The sequence below is a fragment of the Meriones unguiculatus genome, chromosome 14 (genome assembly GCF_030254825.1).
Source record: "Meriones unguiculatus strain TT.TT164.6M chromosome 14, Bangor_MerUng_6.1, whole genome shotgun sequence".
Taxonomy (NCBI): Eukaryota; Metazoa; Chordata; class Mammalia; order Rodentia; family Muridae; genus Meriones; species Meriones unguiculatus.
Genome location: NC_083361.1, coordinates 15182011 through 15190123, shown reverse-complemented (window position 1 = coordinate 15190123; position 8113 = coordinate 15182011). Strand labels below are relative to the sequence as shown.

General features: G+C 49.8%; 1 pseudogene; it reads left to right on the top strand.

Moving 5' to 3' along the window:
- The first annotated feature begins 2768 nt into the window (after positions 1-2768).
- Positions 2769-3669, top strand: LOC110564640 (serine/threonine-protein kinase 16-like; annotated as a pseudogene).
- Positions 3670-8113: the final 4444 nt, after the last annotated feature.

Below are 8113 nucleotides of genomic sequence, written 5' to 3'. Positions count from 1 at the left end.
ATCTTTTGCTGTGCTTGGCCACCTTGGCACCACCCCTTGTTCTGATTGGCCACCCTGGCATGACTTGCCTACTCTGCTGCCCGCGAGGACGCTCAGTTCTATCTGTACGGGTGAGAACGGAGGGGACCAGTTTATCGAGGGCATTTTAAGGCTATGTCTCGTAGCAGAAGCCTGACTTAGGTTAGACATCCCCAGCAACTGGCCCTGGCATATACGCTGTGGTGAAAGCGGTTCACCTGGCGGGGGTATCGGGGTGTGGTGTGACCACAGAGGGCACTCGGGAGTGGGTAAGGAGTAGAGAGGTGAGGACGGTTGATGCTAGGGTACTAGGACTACCTGGGGACTGCCCTGAGCCTGACACACCCACACCCACGCCCACACCCACACCCACACACACACACACACACTCCCTGTGATGCAATTAACCTGAGGCGCCCATCTCCCATTTCCATCCACGGTTGGCTGCTCCTGGGGACATTACTTCCACGGCCATGGTGTTCTGCCTTGGTGGAGGCTGAGCTGATTCCTGTGGCTCAGAGAAATCACAGGTGCTCTCAGGAGGAAGCTGGTAATGGCCAGTGACCCATATGTGAACCAACTCGTACACAGCACTGGCTTGTTTCATTCCGTGGCTTAGCATTATCCTAACCCTGTGAGAAACATCTGAGGGAGAGATAGCGCCAAGCTGTGGGTGGCACCGTTCCCTGGGCTCGGATCCTGGACTGTGTAAAGAGGGAAGACGGAATCATCCATTTTGGCTTGCTGTTTCTGAGGGTTCTGCTACCTCGGGAGGCCGAGATGGGGCAGAACAGTCTCATCACGGCAGCCAGGAAGCAGAGAGAGTAACTGTGCCAGCCAGTGGGACCTTGCAACGCACAGGCAGGGCAGGTGTCCCTTTAGTTAATCCTCTGTGGAAATGCCTCATGGGTGCCTCCAGACAGGAGTTTTCCTGATTCGATAGGCAGCTCTTGATCCGATCAAACTGATAATCAAGAATCATAGCAGCCTACACACTAACTTCCAGGCCAGGAAGCCAGAGGTGGGGCGTCTGGGAAAAAATCTCAAAGAGGAAGTGCGGCCCAGTGGTTCCCGAACGGTGTGGGGGAGGGGTATGTGGGTGAACTCTGTTTTGCGGGTTCTGTCCAGAAGAATGTGGATGCTGTTTTTTTTTTGTTTTTTGTTTTTTGGGTTTTTTTTTGTGTTTTTTTTTTGTGTTTTTTTTTTTGTTTGTTTTGTTTTGTTTTTTAAAACTCTGTCTGGGCCCTATGGTAGTCCACAGGTTCTGAAGAGGGTAACTGAGCTCCAGTGAACAGTCTGATTATATGACAATGGGTGCATAGGCAGGTTCCAGGAACTGAGAGCTACAGGCCTGACGACAGTCTGGAACAGTCCTGAGAAGAGCGTCCATACACTCCAAGACAAGGAGAGGGGAGAGGACACAGCGTGAGAGAACCTAGTCAAGGCGTCTAAGGACGTCATCAAAAATGAGCAGCACAGGTGCTGGCTATAGCGTGTGAGGGGACCCAGGAGCAGCCTGGAGCAGGGCGGCCCCGTGCGGGAGACCTGCCCTGTACGTCCCTTTTCAGAAAACGTGGTCCCACCTTCCCATCCTCTCTCCAGGGAGTGAGATAGAAGGTGGGTGGGATGCTGCCCTGCTCACAGCTCAGCTTCAGTGTTTTCACGCTGCTTTGCCTGGGGACTAACCCGTCTCAGCTCTGTGGAGATGGAAAATCCAACCGAACGGCCTAAGGAAATAACCTGAAAGTCCACGTGAAGAGGTGGGCACGGACCTGGCTGCATCCTCAGAAGAGCGTGTTCGCTTATTACTTCTGCCGTGTGGCGCTGCCGTCTGGTGGGGCTCAAGGGGGACGGCGGTCTCTGCTCTTCTCCACGTCGGGCTTAAACAACAGCCGCATTCGTTTTGCTGATGATTTGGCAACTAGGTCAGAGTTCAGCAGGCTCCATTATCTCCGTTTCACTTGGTGTCAGCTGGGATGACTCAGGGCTGGCAGCAGCAGTCCTTTGAAGACGTGCTAGAGTCTCAGTGCTATCTGGGCAGACCCAAATGTCAGTCCCTAGCATACGTGGGCTCCTCACAGTGGAAATGGCTCAAGGGTAGTGGACTGCTTACTCAAGGATCTCAAGACACAGGAAGGGCTGGGCGCAGTGTCGCAACCTGGGACCCAGAGGAAGAAGAGGCAGAAGAGGATGGCCACAGATCGTGTGTGGGGGTCAGGGGAGGAGAGGGGTGCTGAAGAAGTTATTCTCTCATGTTCAGTTCAGCTCAGCTTTAGAAGGCACACCCTCGTTTCTAGCATATTGTATCCATTGAAGAGAGTCACTGAATCTATGGACAGAAAGGGAATTATAAAGGAATATTATGAGCAATTCTTTTACCACAATTTAAAAACAAAATTATTTTATTGTATGTTTATAGGTGTTATATCTGTGTACCATGTGCATGCAGTGTTCTTAAAAGCCCGAATGGACCCCCAGAATTGGAGATACAGATGGCTGTGAGTGCCCTGTGGGTTCTGGGGCTCAAACCTGAGTTCTCTGAAAGAGCAGCCAATGCTCTTAACGTCTGAGCCATCTCTCCAGCCCTCTTGCCTCGAAAATGATAGAATATAAAACAGATAAAAAAAAAAAAAAAAAAACTTTGAAACAGCGCTTTGCTCAGGCCCAAGCCAGCATGATCCACTGCCCTCCTGGAAGAGGCCACTCTCCCTGGAAGAAAGATCATCCTTGAAAAGGGTGACTGAGACGTTATGGGCCACACATTGTATGCCTGCTCCCAGGGAACTGTTCTCATTGACAATGAGCGTTACCACTTCAGCTGAAAATTGGATTCAGCTATGTGGGTTCACATAGGAGTTGGTTACATAAAGGACAACTTCTATGCCCTGAAGCAAATCCTGTATCATGAGAGTCAGGACTAGGAAGAAGAGGCCCATCGAGAGGCAGACATTAACGGCCTCTTCCAGTATCTGAAGATCCTTTGCCTTATGGCTTACTGTCTGAAAAAACAAGGTGCTAAGCATGAAGCCTGCCTGCTGCTTCCCTTCTTTAAGAGACGTGTGCCGTGAGATGGAAAGGCTGAAGGACCAAGGCAACTTCCTGTCTGATGACCAAATCATTGCTTTGATTTAGTCATTGCTGGGTGTCCGCAGAGGCCTTGAGGCCATTCAAGCCAAAGTTCATGTGCACGGGGACCTGAAGCCCACCAATATTTTACTTGGTGATGAAGGACAGCTGTCATGGATTCTAGGAATCAAGCATGCATCTAGGTGGCTCACACCAAGCCCTGGCCCTACAAGACTGGGCAGCCCAGTGGTGCACCATGTCCCACAGGTCACTTGAGCTTCTCTTTGTGCAGAGCCACTGTGTCATCAGTGAGCAGACTGATATCTGCTGCCCAGGCTGTGTGCTTTATGCCATGATGTCTGGGGAAGGCCCTTATGGTGTTCCAGAAGGTTGACAGCGTAGCCCTTGCTGTGCAGAATGAACTCAACATCCCTCAGAGCCCCAGGCATTCTTCAGCATTGAGACAGCTTTTGGCCTTTCCGATGACCATGGATTCCCTAGCAGCTCTTTCCTGTTCCTGTCCTCCTCTGTTAGTTGGAGGCTTTGCAGCCACCAGCTCCTGGCTGGCACACCACCCAAATCTGATCAGATCAGTGGGAATGCTGGGAAGATGACCAGGAAGCTACTTTCATCCCTCATTGGAACTCCTTCCATTCCTCTCAGGATGGCTTTTACAGCTAGTGGCAAGGAGGCTGGGTCCTTGTGCGTCTGCTCTCTTGTCCTAATACCTGGCAAGGAGCCTAGGATAAGTTGGGGCGGGGGGAGTGAAACAGAAAATACAGCTCAAAGCTGGGCTGCTGGGCACACAGCATGTTCTGTTTCCAAATCTGGGAGGAGAATAAAGTAAGAACAAACAAACAAAAAACAAACAAACAAAAAACAAACAAGAAACACCGAAGTTACTAAAATGCAAGACGGAAAAAAAAATACTTTAACTTATTTGCTATCTATTAAAGCGATGGAATAAATAATTAATGACTTTAAAAAGCAATACGGTTGAGGCTGGCAAGATGGCTCACTGGGTAAAGGTGCTTGCTTCCATGCCTGGTGACTTAAATTCAGTCCCTGGGAGAAAACATAAGGGGAGAACTGGCTCCCAAAATGCATGCACAAAATAATAAACGAACATAATTTTAAAAATTGTTAATGGTGCAGATGTTTGCAATTCTAACAAACATTTAAGGAAAAATGATGCCGATTTTCTGTGATACGTTTCCAGAAAATAGTAGCAGAATGAGCTCCCTCTAATTCTGTGTAGCTGCTATTACTCTAACACCAGAACCAAAAGGAACATTACAAGAAATGAACACTGCAGATCAGTATGTCCCATGAACATAGATGCAAAAGCCCTCAGCAAAACGGTCAAGTCAGAGCCAATTACGTATGGAAAGAATCATAACATGCCACCAAGTGGGACTTATCCCGGCTGCGTAAGGCTGATGCAAGGGTCTGATGTGAGTTAACACCATTCATTACATCCACGGGTTAATGAAGAAAACATCTTACCATGTCCACCGGGTCAGAAAGAGCATTTTACAAAACTCCAAGGTGACAATGACAGGAACAGAGTAAAACATCTTCCACGTGGTAAGGAGCATCTGCAGAAGCCCCACAGCCAGCACGTCCGTCACTCCCTGGTGAGATGCTAGATGCCTGTCCACACCCAGATCAGGAACAGGACCGCAGAGTGCCTTCTCCCACCTCAGCAGCACACCGGAAATCCTGAAATCTTGCCTAGTACAAAAATACAAAGGAGGCCAGGCATGGTGGTGGCACACACCTTCAATCCTGGCAGAGGCAGGCGGGATCTCTGTGAGTTTGAGGCCAGCCCATTCTAGATAATCTCAGGCCACCCTGATGAGCCTGTTCAAAGCAAGCAAACAACAACAAACAAACAAACAAACAAAGAAACAAAGGGAAGAAGAGAGACAGCATGAGAAGGAAGAAATAAATATTATTTGTATTTCTTTATAATTTGGGGGCTGGAGAGATGTCTCAGTGATTAAGAGTACTGGTGGCTCTTCCAGAGGCCCTGGGTTCAATTCCCAGCACCCACATGATAGCTCACAACCTGTAACTCCAGCTCTAAGGGGACCCGATGCCCTCTCCTGTCCTCCACGGGCATGCACTCATGTGGTACATATACTTTCATACATGTAGGTGAAACATTTAAACACATGAAAATAAACAAATCTTTATTTTTTTGATCCCAAAAAACCAACAACAACAACAATCTCCTAGAAGTCGTGGCTGTTCGAGGCAGAGAAGTGAGATATAAGAACATTATCTCAAGACCTTGTCTGGAAGAATTAAAGGAGGACAGGAGGGAGAAGAGTTACTTACTGGCAGACTGCAAGTAAAATAAACAAACGGCAATTTAAAAGAAGGAGTGTAGAGCATAGGAAAAGAGTGGCTAAAATCCAAAAGCCAACAACACCAAATGCCAGAACAGATGAAGCGCAATCAAATGCATGTGTTGTCTAACTGCTTGATTTAACAATAATAAAAAACTTTATATCCACAAGCACGCTGTACACGCATGCATCTCCCTCCAACAATAACAAATAAAACGAGTGTTAAAAAAAAAAACCTAACACAATACATCACTGTCCAGTTTGGACATGCCATGGGAGAATGCTTCCTCCAGCTAGGCAGGCCTGCCTCCTAGAGTCCACCCTCTCCCAGTTGTGCCATCAAACCATGAATGTACTAGTGGGTCAGTCCAGGACTAGGCCAGAGGCCTTGGGGTCTGGTTACCCCTCCATGACTGTATCTGAGGGTTTGAGACGAAGCCGCATCGCATGAGCCACTTGAGGATTCTTCGCATTCACACCGTTGCAGTAGTACACGCTCAACTCTTTGTTTCTCTTGCATCTATGCCCAGGTGCCTGTTGATGTGGGGGTACATGCCTGTGGAAGGCGGAAGCTGCCCGCTTTTTTCTTTAACTGGCGATTCAGCCTGGGTCCTCGTGCACACTAGGCAATTGCTCTACCATTAGGGTACAGCCCCAGCCCTCACCTTGTTGTTTATTTGTGTTTGTTTTTGAGACAGGATCTCAAGTAGTACGTGCTGACTTCAAACCTGCTCTGGTGGCTTCAACTTCATCTGCTTCCGTTTCCCCTCCATCTTCAATCCTGTGCTGGAATTACATGCATGTGCCACCACACTGAGATCATGTCCTCCTGGGGACTGGAAACAGGATCTCGCTGATGCTAGTCAGAGACTCTATCTCTTGAATTCCATCCCCTCCGTTACCTTGGTTTTCGAGACAGGGACCTAGGCCCCAGTGATCAGTCTGGATTGGCTAGTCAGCAGGCCTCAGGGACCCACCCATCTCTGCCTCCCCAATACTGGGATTACACGTGTATGCCCCCCCCCCGAAATCCTCCTGTGCCCACTTCCCACCGTGCAGGATTACAGGCAGACCTAGCTCAGCTTTTGACCTGGACACTGGGATTCAAATGCCCAGGCTAGTAGAGCAGGTGCTCTTCTCCGCCGTGAAGTCTCCGTCTGCTCTACTCTCAGCTGGGGGGTAGGGTCCAACCTCAGATCTACTGAGGGGAGCAAACCAAGCTTTCTCCCCAGCCCTGTTCAATTATTCTAGTCTATTGTTAAAAGCCGAGCAGAAAAAAAAAAAAAAAAAAGAGCTGAGGCGGCTCTATCTCTGGCTGGAATGTGCTCTGAGCTTGCTGTGAGGCAAGCTTGGGAAGCCCCTGCATTGTGTGAGGAGCCTGGATTATCTGGGGCTTCCAGCCCACTCTTGGGCCAGGCAGAGTGGTCACTCAGGAAATCTGGAACCACAAGGAAGATAAGCAGTTTTCCTGGCCAGCTTCCTTGGCTCTGCTTTGACATTAGCTCTGATTGGTTTCAAGAGGAGTGCTAAGATTTCCCATCACTGTTCCCTCGACATTTCCAAATGCCTCCCCCGACCACATGTGCATGTGCTGGGCCTTCCTGCCGGCCTTCCAGTCTGTCAGCACTGTCCAGATTCTGATTTCACAACCAGGCACGCAGGCTCTGGGCTCAGCTGCTTTCTCGGCCTAGTTCTGTGGAGCTTCTTCGAGCACCTGAGTCTAGCAGGGCTGGTTCCAAGCACCATCACAGTCCAGCCCGTATCTGTCACATAGAAATGGTCCCCTCTTCTCCAGCTGGGGTCACGAAGTGTATAGCAAGGGTGGCCCACCCTGCCCTGAGTCATCCAGTCTCCATAATGTTGGGTTGACATGCAGGCAGGCGGTCAGCCAGGAGGGATCAAAAGGCGGCTTACAGACTCAGAAGACAGCAAAGCGTGGTGGCGCGCGCCTGCAAGCCTACTTGGGAGTTCAATTCAGACTCTGCTGCAATCTGACAGCCAAAGATGTAGAGCAAGATCCTGTCCCAAACAAAGAAACAAACAAACAAAAAACCTAAGCCAAAACAAAACATAATCCCCCAAACAGGATGGGAAGCCGGTGGGATGGCTCAGCTAGCAAAGGCCCCCGTGGGCGACAGTTGCACCGTTATGGGTAAGAGGATGGAGTCAGTTCGGTCTTTTCACTCTTACATGGATTCTGGAGACAGAACTCATGTCCTCAGGCTTGCGGGCCATGTCACCAGCCCCTGAGCAGCAAGGTTTTTTTTGTTTTTTGTTTTGTTTTGTTTTTTTAACAGTCGTGCCTCAGTTTCTCCATCTGAAAAGGGGTGGTTGCACGTTTGCTCATGATTCCCTCGTAAGGTAGTGGCAGCATGAGGTGCCTGGAGGCTCTCAGTTGATGAGCTGTTTTGCTTTCTAATTTCTCTGGCGCAGGCACTGGGTAAACATTGAAAGACTGAGCAAACAGCCGCGACCACGAGCCAGGCTGGTCTGCTGTCCGGCAAGGGCAAAGATTCGAATCCTGAGGTCGAGGGACTCACAAGCCAGAGCCCCCTCCAGGCCCCCACCCCGCCGGCTGCGGACGCATGGGGTGGGGCATGCAAATGAGCGGGCGACATGGCAAGGCCAGGCGGACCGCGAGTGAAAATGAGCGGGCGGAGGGGCGGGGCATGTAA